Source organism: Plecotus auritus (genome assembly GCF_963455305.1).
Source record: "Plecotus auritus genome assembly, chromosome: 2".
Classification (NCBI taxonomy): Eukaryota; Metazoa; Chordata; class Mammalia; order Chiroptera; family Vespertilionidae; genus Plecotus; species Plecotus auritus.
The window spans coordinates 18326742-18339940 of NC_137771.1; the positions used below are offsets into that span (position 1 = coordinate 18326742).

At 46.9% G+C, this 13199-nt stretch overlaps 1 long non-coding RNA gene across 1 annotated transcript; it reads right to left on the minus strand.

Moving 5' to 3' along the window:
• Positions 1-205: 205 nt before the first annotated feature.
• Positions 206-4040, minus strand: LOC308242010. The gene is made up of 5 exons (XR_013959914.1): positions 3676-4040; positions 2036-2133; positions 1677-1760; positions 1354-1403; positions 206-431 (listed from the first exon to the last, which is right to left on the minus strand). It is a non-coding gene; the product is annotated as an uncharacterized lncRNA (long non-coding RNA).
• Between the last annotated feature and the right edge of the window lie 9159 nt (positions 4041-13199).

The window sequence follows — 13199 nt, forward strand, 5'->3', positions numbered from 1 at the left end:
AAGACTATGAATTAACTTGGGTCTTTAATATTTACATAGGAAAAAAAAAAACAATTGTGACAAAGAAAATGACTTACTTCCAAAGTCTTTTTGGTTACTTATATACCAGCATTCAAAAAAAACGATCAGTCACCGTTTCCACCTAAAATAACCTGTTAGGAAAATTTCCTGGGGCTGAGCCCAAAGAAAGAAGCTGATAACTTCATTACATCAAGAATTTATTAAGGGAATGTAGCACACAAGACAAGCCATGCTGCAGGGCAGGATGGATAAGGAACCAGCCCCACAATAAGGGGTGGGCCAAGAAAGGCCTATTTCAAAAACCAGCAGGCCTTGGAGCATGGAGGAGCTGAGGAGATTGTTGCTTAAGTAGAACAGTCCGTCTCCTTCACAAACTTGTCTTGTAGCTTGCCTCTTACTGTAGAGCTCTCCTGGAAAGGAAGTATAAGCCAGTGTGTTAGCACTCCCCAATTAATAAATGCCACCCAGGCACTTTCTTAAGAACTGGTCTCAGTCCCATATCCGCATTTATCATCCATTGATGTCCACTCAGATTAGGTTTCATCCCAGACCAGTCACCCTAAAAAAAAATCCCCAAATAGATGGCACAACTTGTTTATACCCAATCTATCTTCCACTCTCCCTGGGGAGAGGGGATAAGATTGTGGTTTAAGGTTACCCCAAATGAGGATATTCAGTTTTGTTTTTTTTTATTGATCGCCCTGACTGGTTTGGCTCAGTGAATGGAGTGTCGGCCTGCAGACTGAAAGGTCCCAAGTTTGATTCCCGTCAAGGGCATGTACCTTGGTTACGGGCATATTCCCAGTGGAGGGTGTGCAGGAGGCAGCTGATCGACGTTCTCTCATTGATGTTTCTAGCTCTCTATCCCTCTCCCTTCCTCTCTGTAGAAAAATCAACAAAATATATTTTTTTAAAAAATATTTTTATTGATTTTAGAGAGAAAGGGAGAGGGAGAGATAGAAACATCAATGATGAGAGAGAATCATTGATCAGCTGCCTCCTGCATGCCCCCAATGGGGATCAAGCCCACAACCCAGGCATGTGCCCCCGACCGGAATCAAACCTGGGACCCTTCAGTCCTCAGGCTAACGCTCTATCCACGGAGCCAAACCAGCCAGGGCCAGCAATTCAGTTCTTGCTGCCCCAAGTTCAGGGCTGTTTCCTCTGCTACACTCTACTCTCACACCAGAATGTGCTCTTGAACTTTGGGGTGGGCTAACCTAACAGACCAAATCATTCTGTAAACATTTTTGTTCCCTGGCCATGCGCAGCTAATAAATATAGCGACACAAGGCAGGCCACATGAAAATGTCAGGTAGCTATTCAACTTACCCAACTCTGTAGATCCTTAAATACAAATGAAGACAGTTTACTGGTAACATCTAAAAAAAAAAAAAAAAGGGATGATTCTTTTAAGACATTACATCAACTGCCCATATTCACATCCATCCATCCTCCCTTTATCTCATTTTACAGGAAAGGACGAAACAAGTTCAAAGCGAATTCAACCTTGTTTGAAAGTAGCCCACAGGTGACAAGCACTGTGAGGCCAGCTTCACTATTACTATTCCTCCTCTGCGACCACCAAGATCGGTGTTCAGATCTGATGGGAAAGGGAACCGGAGGGTCAGGTTGTTTTCAACATCTAACTTTACCTTATTCTAAAACACAGGAGCAGCAACAAGCTGGTATCCTCAGCTATGTCATTACCAGACGCTGCCAGGAAACATGGAGGCAGCCTACAAGAAAAAAGGGTGAAAGCTCTAAACCAAAAAGTTGATTCAGTACATCCACCTGCATGGACCAGGTGGAAGGCTCCCAAGCCCAGGTCCAGAGATATAGGAAAGGCGAGTGGCAGCTGCAGGTATTATGCTGACCGGAGCTGTCAAAGGCTCTCCAGGTTGCTCTTGCATGCAGTTGGAGAGCCGGTGGCTACAACCAGCCACAGCCCTTGGGAACATGCTGCACTGACCCACCAGGCAGCTCTCAAATTAAGTCTCCACCAGAAACCTACCAGGGCCTTCAGTGGTTGTGCTCCATCACCGTCATGCCTCCAGCGTGCTCACCCAGCACAATCAACTTGAACCATCCTGCCATCTTCATCTGGCACAGCTGAGAACAGAAATTGTCCTGAATGATCTTTGGTGGTCTTTATTATTTTTTTAAAAAATATATTTTATTGATATTTCACAGAGGAAGGGAGAGGGATAGAGAGCTAGAAACACCGATGAGAGAGAAACATCGATCAGCTGCCTCCTGCACACCTCCCACAGAGGATGTGCCCGCAACCAAGGTACATACCTTTGACCAGAATCGAACCCAGGACCTTTCAGTCCACAGGCCGACGCTCTATCCACTGAGCCAAACCAGTTTCGGCCTTTCGTGGTTTTTAGAATCATAAAGGTTTAGCCTTTGATCCTGGTATTAGCGCCTTAAACTTTTGAGGGCAATGACCTAAAGCATGGCCAAGATCTGTGCTGCTTGCCACTGGATTGCCCCATATTGATGTCTACACCATTCCCATTTGCCCCCCATACTATCTCGGTTGGCCTCAACAAGCTACTTCTCAAAAGCCTTATTCTGTTAATTCTTTATGCAAGTCCCTATCACAGCAATATTCAACCTTTCCCTCTCATGGTACAAACTAAACGACCATCTAGCAGTGGTTCTCAACCTTTCTAATGCCACAACCCTTTAATACAGTTCTTCATGTTGTGGTGACCCCCAACCATAAAATTATTTTCGTTGCTACTTCGTAACTGTAATTTTGCTACTGTTAATGAATCAATGTAAATATCTGTTTTCCGATGGTCTTAGGCTCTACAGCAGCGGTTATAGCAGGGTCGCCTAAGACCATCGGAAAACACAAATATTTACATTACGATTCATTAACAGTAGCAAAATTACAGTTATTAAGTAGCAACAAAAATAATTTTATGGTTGGGGGTCACCACAACATGAACTGTATTAAAGGGTCGCGGCATTAGAAAGGTTGAGAACCACTGAAGGGAAAAGAGATCAGTGCCCCCGACTAGCAAGGTATTGCATTGTTTTAAAAATTCTTGCCACACCGGTCGGAAATCAATGCACTGTCAACATTTCTGCTGGCCTCTGGAGACATGTCAACTTTAATCAGAGTCTGTTTATGTGAGAAACGGCAGATACAATGAGCATTGTCTTTTCCTGAAATGTTGCAGATCGGTTACAGCAAACAGAACGGCGACCGTCAAGGAAAAATGTCACTCTGGGCTCCTTTTTGACCGCAGCAGCTACGTGGAAGCAGCTGCAGCTTCGATAAGGGCCACTGTGTTACACAGGACAACCCCAGCCGCTGCTCAGCCCCAAGGCCACCTAAGTCCTGTGCATTACTGCCTACTGAAACTCATCGTTCTGGGGCCAGAAGGAAACAGCCATCCTTGTAGGTCCTACTTACCACTTAGTACATGAGTGACTCTATAACCCACCCTCCAGAACATGTGACCTCCGTAACATGTGTGGTGCAGCCATGTAATTAAGGTGAAGTCCCTTGCCCAAGGTCACCCAGCAGATTCAGGTTCAATTCAAAGTCTGGCTGACACCACGCGGTCTCCCCCAAATTAAAACACTTCAGGCTCAGGACTGCCGTGCACCCGGCAGCCTGCCCGCGCTCCTTACCTGTCACACCGGAGCGCAGAGCCGCGCGGACTCAGGCGGGAGAAGGGCGCGCCTCTCACGGGCCTCGGCCCCTCTCCCTGCGCATGCGGCCTACGTGCCCTGAAGGACCTCGGCCCAGCAGGCGGGGAGGCCCGGCTCTTCCAGGCCGCACTTAACATCCTGCAGCCTCGGGAGGCAGCGCAGGTGAGTGCGGGGCCGCTGGCGACGGGACTAAGGAGCGAAGGGTGGGAAAGTGCAGGACGGGCGTGGATGTCAGCAGGCGAGTTCCCTACAACATAAGTCACCAGGAGAGCGGCGGTCGGGAGAAAGGACGGCTGGCTGCCCGGAGGGAGTATATATAGGCCCCGCCTCTCGCGGCTGCGCCTGACGATTGGAGCAGCGCGCCGCGCAGACCGCTGGGAGTTATAGTCCGATGGCCTTCCGGGGCGGGGCGTCGGCTCCCAGGCAGAGGAGCGTGCGGCGCGGAGACCTTCCCGTAGGGGATGGAGGAACCCAGTGAATGGTATATTCAGAGGCCGTGGAGGCTCTTCGCCGTAGTTCAACACTCACTGAACGCCCTGCACCGGGCCCTGGGCCTACAAATGAATCAAACTCTCCGTGCTCTTGAGTTCTGTCTGGGAAGATTTTCAAAGCTGGGAAAAGGAAGGGTTCCGCTAGGACCGCCGTGGGCATGAGGAGGAGCAGCGACTAGGTGGGTTGCGGGAAGGGGCTCTGAGAGGTCTGGGAGAGGAGTCTTGGGAGGGAGCGTCTTAAGAAAAAGTGATAGAGCCCTGGCTTGTTTGGCTCAGTGGATAGAGCGTTGGACTGAAGGGACCAGGGTTCCATTCCGGTGGAGGGCGCATGCCTGCGTTGCGGGCTGGGTCTCCAATAAGGGGCGTGCAGGAGTCAGCCCATCAATGTTCTCTCGCAATCTCTCCCTTTCCTTTCCTCTCTGAAATCAATAAAAATGTATTTTTTTTAAAAAAAAGAAGAGGCAATTGATTGCTCATATGATGAAAGCATTATTTGTTCAAGGCTTGTCTCTTCCGCTAATCCCATATGATAAAAGCCTAATACCTGTATGCAAATTGGCCCCTCCACCGGGAGTTCAACCGCTTGCTATGACGTGTGCTGACCACCAGGGGGCGGCATGGAACATGGCGGGCGTTGGCAATGCAGTGCTGGCAGCCCTGATGGGTATGGCGGATGCCCGGCTCCCTGGCGGATGCCCGGCTCCCAGGCGCACTGAGGGAGCTGGGCGGGGCCCAATGACTCCTGCAGAGTCAATTGTCTTGGCGACTTTTCATAACCAATGTATAGATATTATAATTATGCCCTTTTATAGATGAGGAAACAGGACTGTATCACACAGCTAGCAAGTGAATTAAGGACTGGAATCCGGGAGCCCACTCCAGAGACCACACTCATAATCACTGTGTCCTTTGCATATTTTGTCCTTTGAATGAATAAGCCTCAATATACAAACAAATAGTGGCTGTGAAGAATTAAGCACCTTTTCCTAGCTGCTTTGGCTCTGTTTAGACTAGTGTTGGCCTGCGGACTGAAGGGTCCTGGGTTCGATTTCTACCTCTCCCTCTCTGAAATCAAAAATATATTAAATTTAAAAAAAGGATTAAACGCCTATTCTGGGCTTAATCTATTCATTAATTTTTATCCATACATGTACTTTACAAAGTAGGTACTTCTGTTTTTCCCAATTTGTGGAGAAGGCAACAGACTAAGAGGGTAGGAAGCTGCCTGATGACTTCCAAATGTGTTTCTCCAGCTCCACTTTTCTCCTGAGCTCCAGACCTTTCTATCCTGCTGCTTCCTTGACATCTACACTTGGATGTCTAATAAACAGGCTTCTCAGAACACAGACTTTCCTCCTCCAAACCTCTTCGCTTTCTCAGTAAGTCCTTGGAATGACCCTGGACTCCTCTTTCTCTAGCATCTCACATCCAATACATCAGCAAATCCTGTATTCCCCATCTTAAAGATGTCTCAAGAATCACTATTTTGCCCTGACTGGTTTGGCTCAGTGGATGGAGCATCGGCCTGGGGACTCAGGGGTCCCAGGTTCGATTCTGGTCAAGGGCATGTACCTTGGTTGCGGGCACATCCCCAATAGGGGGTGTGCAAGAGGCAGCTGATCAGTGTTTCTCTCTCACTGATGTTTCTGGCTCTCTGTCCCTCTCCCTTCCTCTCTGTAAAAAAATAAAATATATTAAAAAAAAAAAAAAAAAAAGAATCACTGTTTTGTCTGGCCGATGTGACTCAGTGGTTGAGCATTGCATTCTATACATTTCATCAAAATTTAAAAGTCTTGATCTTCAAATGAGAGTATTAAGTAAATAAAAAGCAAGAGCCTGACCGGTTTGGCTCGGTGGATAGAGCGTCGGCCTGCGGACTGAAGGGTCCCAGGTTCGATTCCGGTCAGGGGCATGTACCTTGGTTGCGGGCACATCCCCAGTAGGAGGTGTGCAGGAGGCGGCTGATCGATGTTTCTCTCTCATCGATGTTTCTAACTCTCTATCCCTCTCCCTTCTTCTCTGAAAAATATCAATAAAATATATTTAAAAAAAAAAAAAAAAAAAGCAAGAGAACTCTTAAAACTCGACACTAAAAAGTCAACTCAATTTTTTAAAATGGCCACAAAATTTGAAAGACATCTCACCAAAGAAGATAAACAGATGGCAAATAAACACATGGATGATGCTCAACATAATCAGTCATTAGGGAAATATAAATTAAAGCTATAATGAGATAACACTACAAACCCACTGGAATGTCTAAAAATTAAATAAAATGACAAATCAAGTGATGACCAGAAGGTAGAGCAACTGGAACTCTCATAAATGTTTTCCAAAATAGTATAACCACTTGGGAAAACAGTTTGTCAGTTTCTAATAAAGTAAAACATGCACTTAGCATATTACCCAACCATTGCACTACAACGTATTTCCCAAGAGAAATGAAACTGCACATCTACCCAAAGACTTGAATATAAATGTTCACAGCAATTTTATTTGTAATACCCAAAGACTGGAAACAACCCAAATGTCCTTCAACAAGGGATCGGATAAACAAATTGTGGTATGTTAGTGCATCGGAATACTACCCGGTTATAGAATGGAACAAACTTTAGCCAGCCAGCATGGCTCAGTGACTGAGTGTTGACCTATGAACCAGGCGGTCAGGACACATGCCAGGGTTGCGAGTTCAATCCCCAGTGTGGGGCATGCAGGAGGCAGCCGATCAATAATTCTCTCTTATCATTGATGTTTCTATCCCTCTCTCCCTCTCCTCTCTGAAATCAGTAAAAATATATATTTTAAAAGGAACAAAATTTATATTTGCATCAAAATGGATGACTCTTCATGTTGCTGAGTGAAAAGAAGCCAAAGACTACATTTATATAAACTTTGAGAAAATACAAAGTAATATCTAGTGGCAGAAAGCAAATTAGTGGTTGCCTGGGAGTGGGGGTCAGGAGAGAAGAATTTAAAAACTATGCCGAAACCGGTTTGGCTCAGTGGATAGAGCGTCGGCCTGCGGACTGAAGGGTCCCGGGTTTGATTCCGGTCAAGGGCATGTACCTTGGTTGCGGGCACATCCCCAGTGGGGAGTGTGCAGGAGGCAGCTGATCGATGTTTCTCTCTCATCGATGTTTCTGGCTCTCTATCCCTCTCCCTTCCTCTCTGTAAAATGTCAATAAAATATATTAAAATAAATAAATAAATAAATAAATAAATAAATAAATAAAAACTATATGGGGCCCTGGCCAGTGTGACTCAGTTGGTTGGGTGTCATCCCATAAACCTACCGAAAAGTCACCAGTTCAATTCCTGGTCAGGGCATGTGCTTGGGTTTTAGGCTTGATCCCCGGGGGGCTGGGGGAGGGGGGGTGGGCGTGTAGGAGGCAGCTGATCCATGTTTCTCTTTAAAAAAATTTTTTTAATTTATCTTTATTGTTGAAAGTATTACAGATATCCCCCTTTATTTTTCCCCCCATTGGCCCCCTCTACCCTGCATCCACCTCTCCCAGGCCTTCACCACACTGTTGTCTATGTCCATGGGTTATGCATATCTATACTAATAAAAGGGTGATGTGCTAATTAGGACAGATGTCTTACGGACATCCATCCGGACAAAGCCACAGCAGCTGTGAGGCATGGGGCTCAGGCCTTGCAGCCGCATTGGCAGGCAGTGGCAGCAGCAGTGGGGTGATGGGGGCAGCACCTTCCCCTGATCAGCCTGGTCGCCTCCCAAAGTAAGACATCCCCTGAGGGCTTCCGGACTGTGAGAGGGGGCAGGCCAAGCTGAGGGACCCCCACCAGTGCACAAATTTTCGTGTACTGGGCCTCTAGTATGCATATAAGTACCCTGGTTAATCTCTCCCCACGCCCCACCTCTGCATTCCCTCTGAGAGTCATTAGTCTGTTCCATGCTTCTATGTCTTTGGATTGGATCTATTTTGTTCACCAGTTTATTGTGTTCATTAAATTCCACATATGAGTGAGATCATATGATACTTGTCTTTCTCTGACTGGCTTATTTTACTTAGCATAATACTCTCCTGAACTAGGAGGTCAGGACACATGCCCAGGTTGCGGGCTCGGTCCCCAGTGTGGTGTGTGCAGGAGGCAGCCGATCAATGATTCTCTCTCATCATTGATGTTTCTATCTTCTCCCTCTCCCTTCCTCTCTGAAATCAACAAACAATATATTTAAAAAATACATTGGGAACCCGGCTGGCATGGCTCAGTGGTTGAGCGTCAACTTGTGAACCAATAGGTGATGAATCAGTTCCCAGTCAAGGCACATGCCCAGTGTGGGCGTGCAGGAGGCAGCTGATCAATGATTCACTCTCATCATTGATGTTTCTCTCTCTCTCTCTCTCTTCCTCTCTGAAATTATATACATATATGTGTGTGTGTATATATATACACACTGTTCATTATCTTAATTGTGATGGTTTTAATGGGTATACTAGTACACATGCCACAACTCCTTATATTGTACAGTTTTCATATGTGCAGTTTATTGTGTGTCAATTATACCCCAATAAAGATATTTTTTTATTTTTTTTTTAAATATATTTTATTGATATTTTACAGAGAGGAAGGGAGAGGGATAGAGAGCTAGAAACATCGATGAGAGAGAAATATCCATCAGCTGCCTCTTGCCCATCCCCTACTGGGGATGTGCCCGCAACCAAGGTACATGCCCTTGACCGGAATCGAACCTGGGACCCTTCAGTCCGCAGGCCGACGCTCTATCCACTGAGCCAAACCGGTTTCGGCTAAAGATATTTTTTTTAAAGTAAGCAAGAGCCCTAGCCAATTTGTCTCAGTGGATAGAGCATTGGCCCTGGGACTGAAAGGTCCGGGTTTGATGCCGGTCAAGGGCACGTACCTCGGTTTCAGGCTCCATCCTCAGCCCCGTTGGGGGCATATGTGGGAGGCAACCAATCAACATGTCTCTCTCACATCAATGTTACTCTTTCTCTGTTTCTTCCCCTCCCTTCCACTCTCTCTAAAAATCAAAGGAAAAACATCCTCAGGTGAGGATTAACATAAGTAAGTAAGTAAATAAGTAAATAAGTAAATAAGTAAATAAATAAATGTAAGCAAGAAAACCTATTTTTAAATATATTTTTTAATTGAGAGGAAGGGAGAGGGAGAGAGAGATAGAAACATCAATGATGAAAATCATTGATCGGCTGCCTTCTGCACGCCTCCCTACTGGGGATCAAGCCTGCAACCTGGGGATGTGCCCAAAACTGGGAATTGAACTGGTGACTCTTGGTTCAAGCCACACTGATGGGGCAGCAAGAAAACATTTAGATCATGTAATTTGCCTGCCTCCAAATCACTGACCTCTCACCACATTTGATACAAAAGCTAAAGTCCCCAGGCTGGCCCCTGAAGCCACTTAGGATTTGCCTCCTCCTCCTCTCTGCCATCATCGCCCACCACTTACTTCCTCCTTTCTGTTCCCTCTTCCCAGTCTCTCAGCTCTTGGAGTACTCTTTTTTTTTTTTTTTAATCTTCACCTGAGGATATTTTTCCACTTTTTTTTTTTAAACAGAGGCCCGATGCACGTATTACGTGCAAGTGTAGGCCTTCCTTCCCCCGCTGCCGGCACCGGCTTCCCTCTGGCACCCGGGATCCGGGCTTCCCTCGCTTCATCTGGAAGGTCGTCCAGAAGGACGTCTGGTCTAATTAGCATATTACACTGTTATTATTATAGATAATATTGATTTCAGAGAGGAAGGGAGAGAGAGAGAAACATCAATAATGAGAGAGAATCATCAATGGGCTGCCTCCTGCACGCCCCCTACTGGAGATCAAGCCAGCAACCTAGGCATATGCTCTTGACTGGAATTGAACCTGGGACCCTTCAGTCCTCAGGCTAATGCTCTATCCACTGAGCCAAACCGCCGAGGGCTTTCCACTTATTTTTAGAGAGAGCAGAAGGGAAAGGGAGAGTCAGAGAGAAATATCAATGAGAGAGACACACATCAATTGGTTGCTTCCCTCATGCACCCTGACCAGGACTGGGATACGTGCCTGGGCTGGAATTGAACCCAGAACCCTTCAGTCCACAAGCCGACACTCTATCCACTGAGCCAAACCAGCGAGGGCTGGAGTACTCTTTGCCTGCTTCCACTTCAGGGCCTTTGCTCTTGCTGTTCTTCCTGCCTGGAACGATCCTCCCTGGATTTCACAGACAGCCTCATTACTCCCTCACCCTCTCACTTCCCCTGATTTCTGTTCAGATGTCACCTCAGACCACCCTGTTTTTTAAAAAATATTTTTATTGATTTCAGAGAGAAAGGGAGAGGGAGAGAGAGATAGAAACATCAATGATGAGAGAGAATCATTGATCAGCTGCCTTCTGCACAACCCACACTGGAGATTGAGCCTACAACCCGAGCGTGTGCCCCTGACTGGAATCGAATCCAGGACCCTTCAGTCCGCAGGCCAACACTCTGTCCACTGAGCCTAACCAGCTAGGGCCAGACCACCCTATTTTTTAAAATACATTTTTTTAAAAATATATTTTATTGATATTTTACAGAGAGGAAGGGAGAGGGATAGAGAGCTAGAAACATCGATGAGAGAGAAACATCAATCAGCTGCCTCCTGCACACCTCCCACTGGAGATGTGCCCGCAACCAAGGCACATGCCCTTGACCGGAATCGAACCCGGGACCCTTCAGTCCGCAGGCCAACGCTCTTTCCACTGAGCCAAACCGGTTTCGGCTAAAATACATTTTTATTGATTTCAGAGAGTAAGGGAGAGTGAGAGAAACATCAATGATGAGAGAGAAACGTTCATCAGCTGCCTCCTTGCATGCCCCACACTGGGGATGGAGCCTGCAACCGGGCATGTGCCCTGACTGGGCTCCTGGTTCATAGATTGACACTTAACCACTGAGCCACACTGGCTCGACCAGATCATCCCATTTTGATACAACATGCTCTCACCCTTCAAGCCATTGCCCTGTTTGTTATTTATAGCACTCACTGCTCCCTGTCATCACGTTATCTATGTATGTATTTTCTGTCTTCCCAATTACAGTGTGAGCTCCCCAAGAACGGGAATTGTGTCTCTATTTTCACTGCAGTATAAATGCCTCGAATATAAGACAGCTAGCACTTATTGAAATAATTACTAAGTGAATGAATTAATGAATGAATAAAACTTGACCAAGGCCACATTGGGACTTAAACCCACATCTGTCTAATGCAAATATGCATGAATTTACCTGTTAGGTTACACAGTTCTTCCTGAACTACCCTGTGAGGTGGGCACTGTGATTTGTCTAACTTAGCAGAAGGAGGGGAGCAGGGATGGGGATGGGAATCAACTTGCCCTCAGGTCAGCTGACATCTGGATTCAAGTGTCAGGTGCAGTCAGGCAGGCACATGACCCCAGCCCACAGGGAGAGGAAGTTCAAGGAGCCTGATGCTGACAGTGCACTGCCCACATGTGCTGACCATAAAGTCTTCTAGGAAGACTGGGTTCAAACTGCATTTCAAGCTTTTTCATACCTCCCTGCCCTTGCTCAGCAGCCCTTCTGCCCTGACCTCCCAGCTGCCATTGTCCTTAGAGACCCAGTTTCAGCATCACCTCTCCGAGAGGTCTTCTCTGATCCTGGACCTCCTTGAGTCCTACTCTGTTATGGTATCTGACTGACTGAATCAATGAATGAGTGAATAACACTTAGCCACTTTCATTCATTCATTCAACCATAAATATTTACCGAGTTTCTACTTTGTGTCAAGCACTGAAGATATAACCATTGTTCCTGCCCTCAAGGGACTCGAGCCTAGGAGGGAGACAGACATCACCATGGACAAAATGACATGTAACCTTATTGGCCAGTCACCGAGGGGCTTCTGAGGGCATCTAACCTGAGGCCTGAGGAAAGATGCTCAGCATGGCTGGAGCTCAGAGCGCCAGTGGTCGGTGAAGAAGGGGCTCGGGCACCTAATAGAGCGAGGTGGGAAGAACATTCTGATGGAGGAATAGGTGAGGCAGGTGGGAGCAGGGCAGACTCTCTTGGGCAGAGCCAGCGGAGATAATCCCTCCAACCCACACACCTTCCTGAGGCGCCTCCTGGTTCCTAGGGCCTCAGCTTTCCCTCCTACTCCTGGAGGGAGGGGGCAAACAGAGACAGGCTCCTTCAGGCTCTACTTCGGAGGTGACCCACAGCCAGGAATCCTGAGAGACCTGACCATATGGTTCCTCATTGATTTGTTTAGAATTGGCCTTCTCAGATCCCCAACCTGTCTAGCCAGAAGCAAAAATAGCAAACATGGCCTTGGCCTTGGGTAGACGGGGAGCTAGTCTGTCTTTCTTGCTGAGTGGCCTTGGGCTGTGGTTATTAACTTCTCTGAGCCACAGTTTCCTCATTTGTAAAAACGGGCAGGAGAACAACATCTACTCACAGGTTGGGTGAGGAGGAAATATAATGATGTGATGGTGGCAACAGTGAGTACTTTCCCCCTTCCCACCAATTTGCCACAACAAGATAAACTGGTAAAATCCACTTGTTTGGGACCAGCCAGAACTCCAGCCTTGATGCGCTGGGTTGCCAGAAGGTCAGGCTGCAAAGGGTGGAGTGGGTCTTGGAAGCAGATGTGCCTGCCTTACCCTTGCCCCTAACCCAAGTGGGACCTGACCACTTGGTCCTCTTAGGACTTACTCTGCGGCCTCCTTTAGCGGCATATCGAGGGGGTTACAAATAGTGAGACAAACTCAAATGTGAGTCCTAGCTCTGCTGTGTGACTTGAAACAAGCCACATGTGAACTTCACTCTAAAATGGGCACACTCTGACCCTCACAACGGGTTGCTGCCCAGAAAATGTAAGGAACAGCCCATCTGGCCTTATTAATGTTAGCTGTCCAGTCCACAGGCCACTGCACTCTGTTAACATGCAAAACATTCAGCCCTCGCCGGTTCTTATAACTATAGCTAGTCCCCAATATTCTATTTTTGCCCCTAATAGTTTGATTCCCAGTCGAGGCAT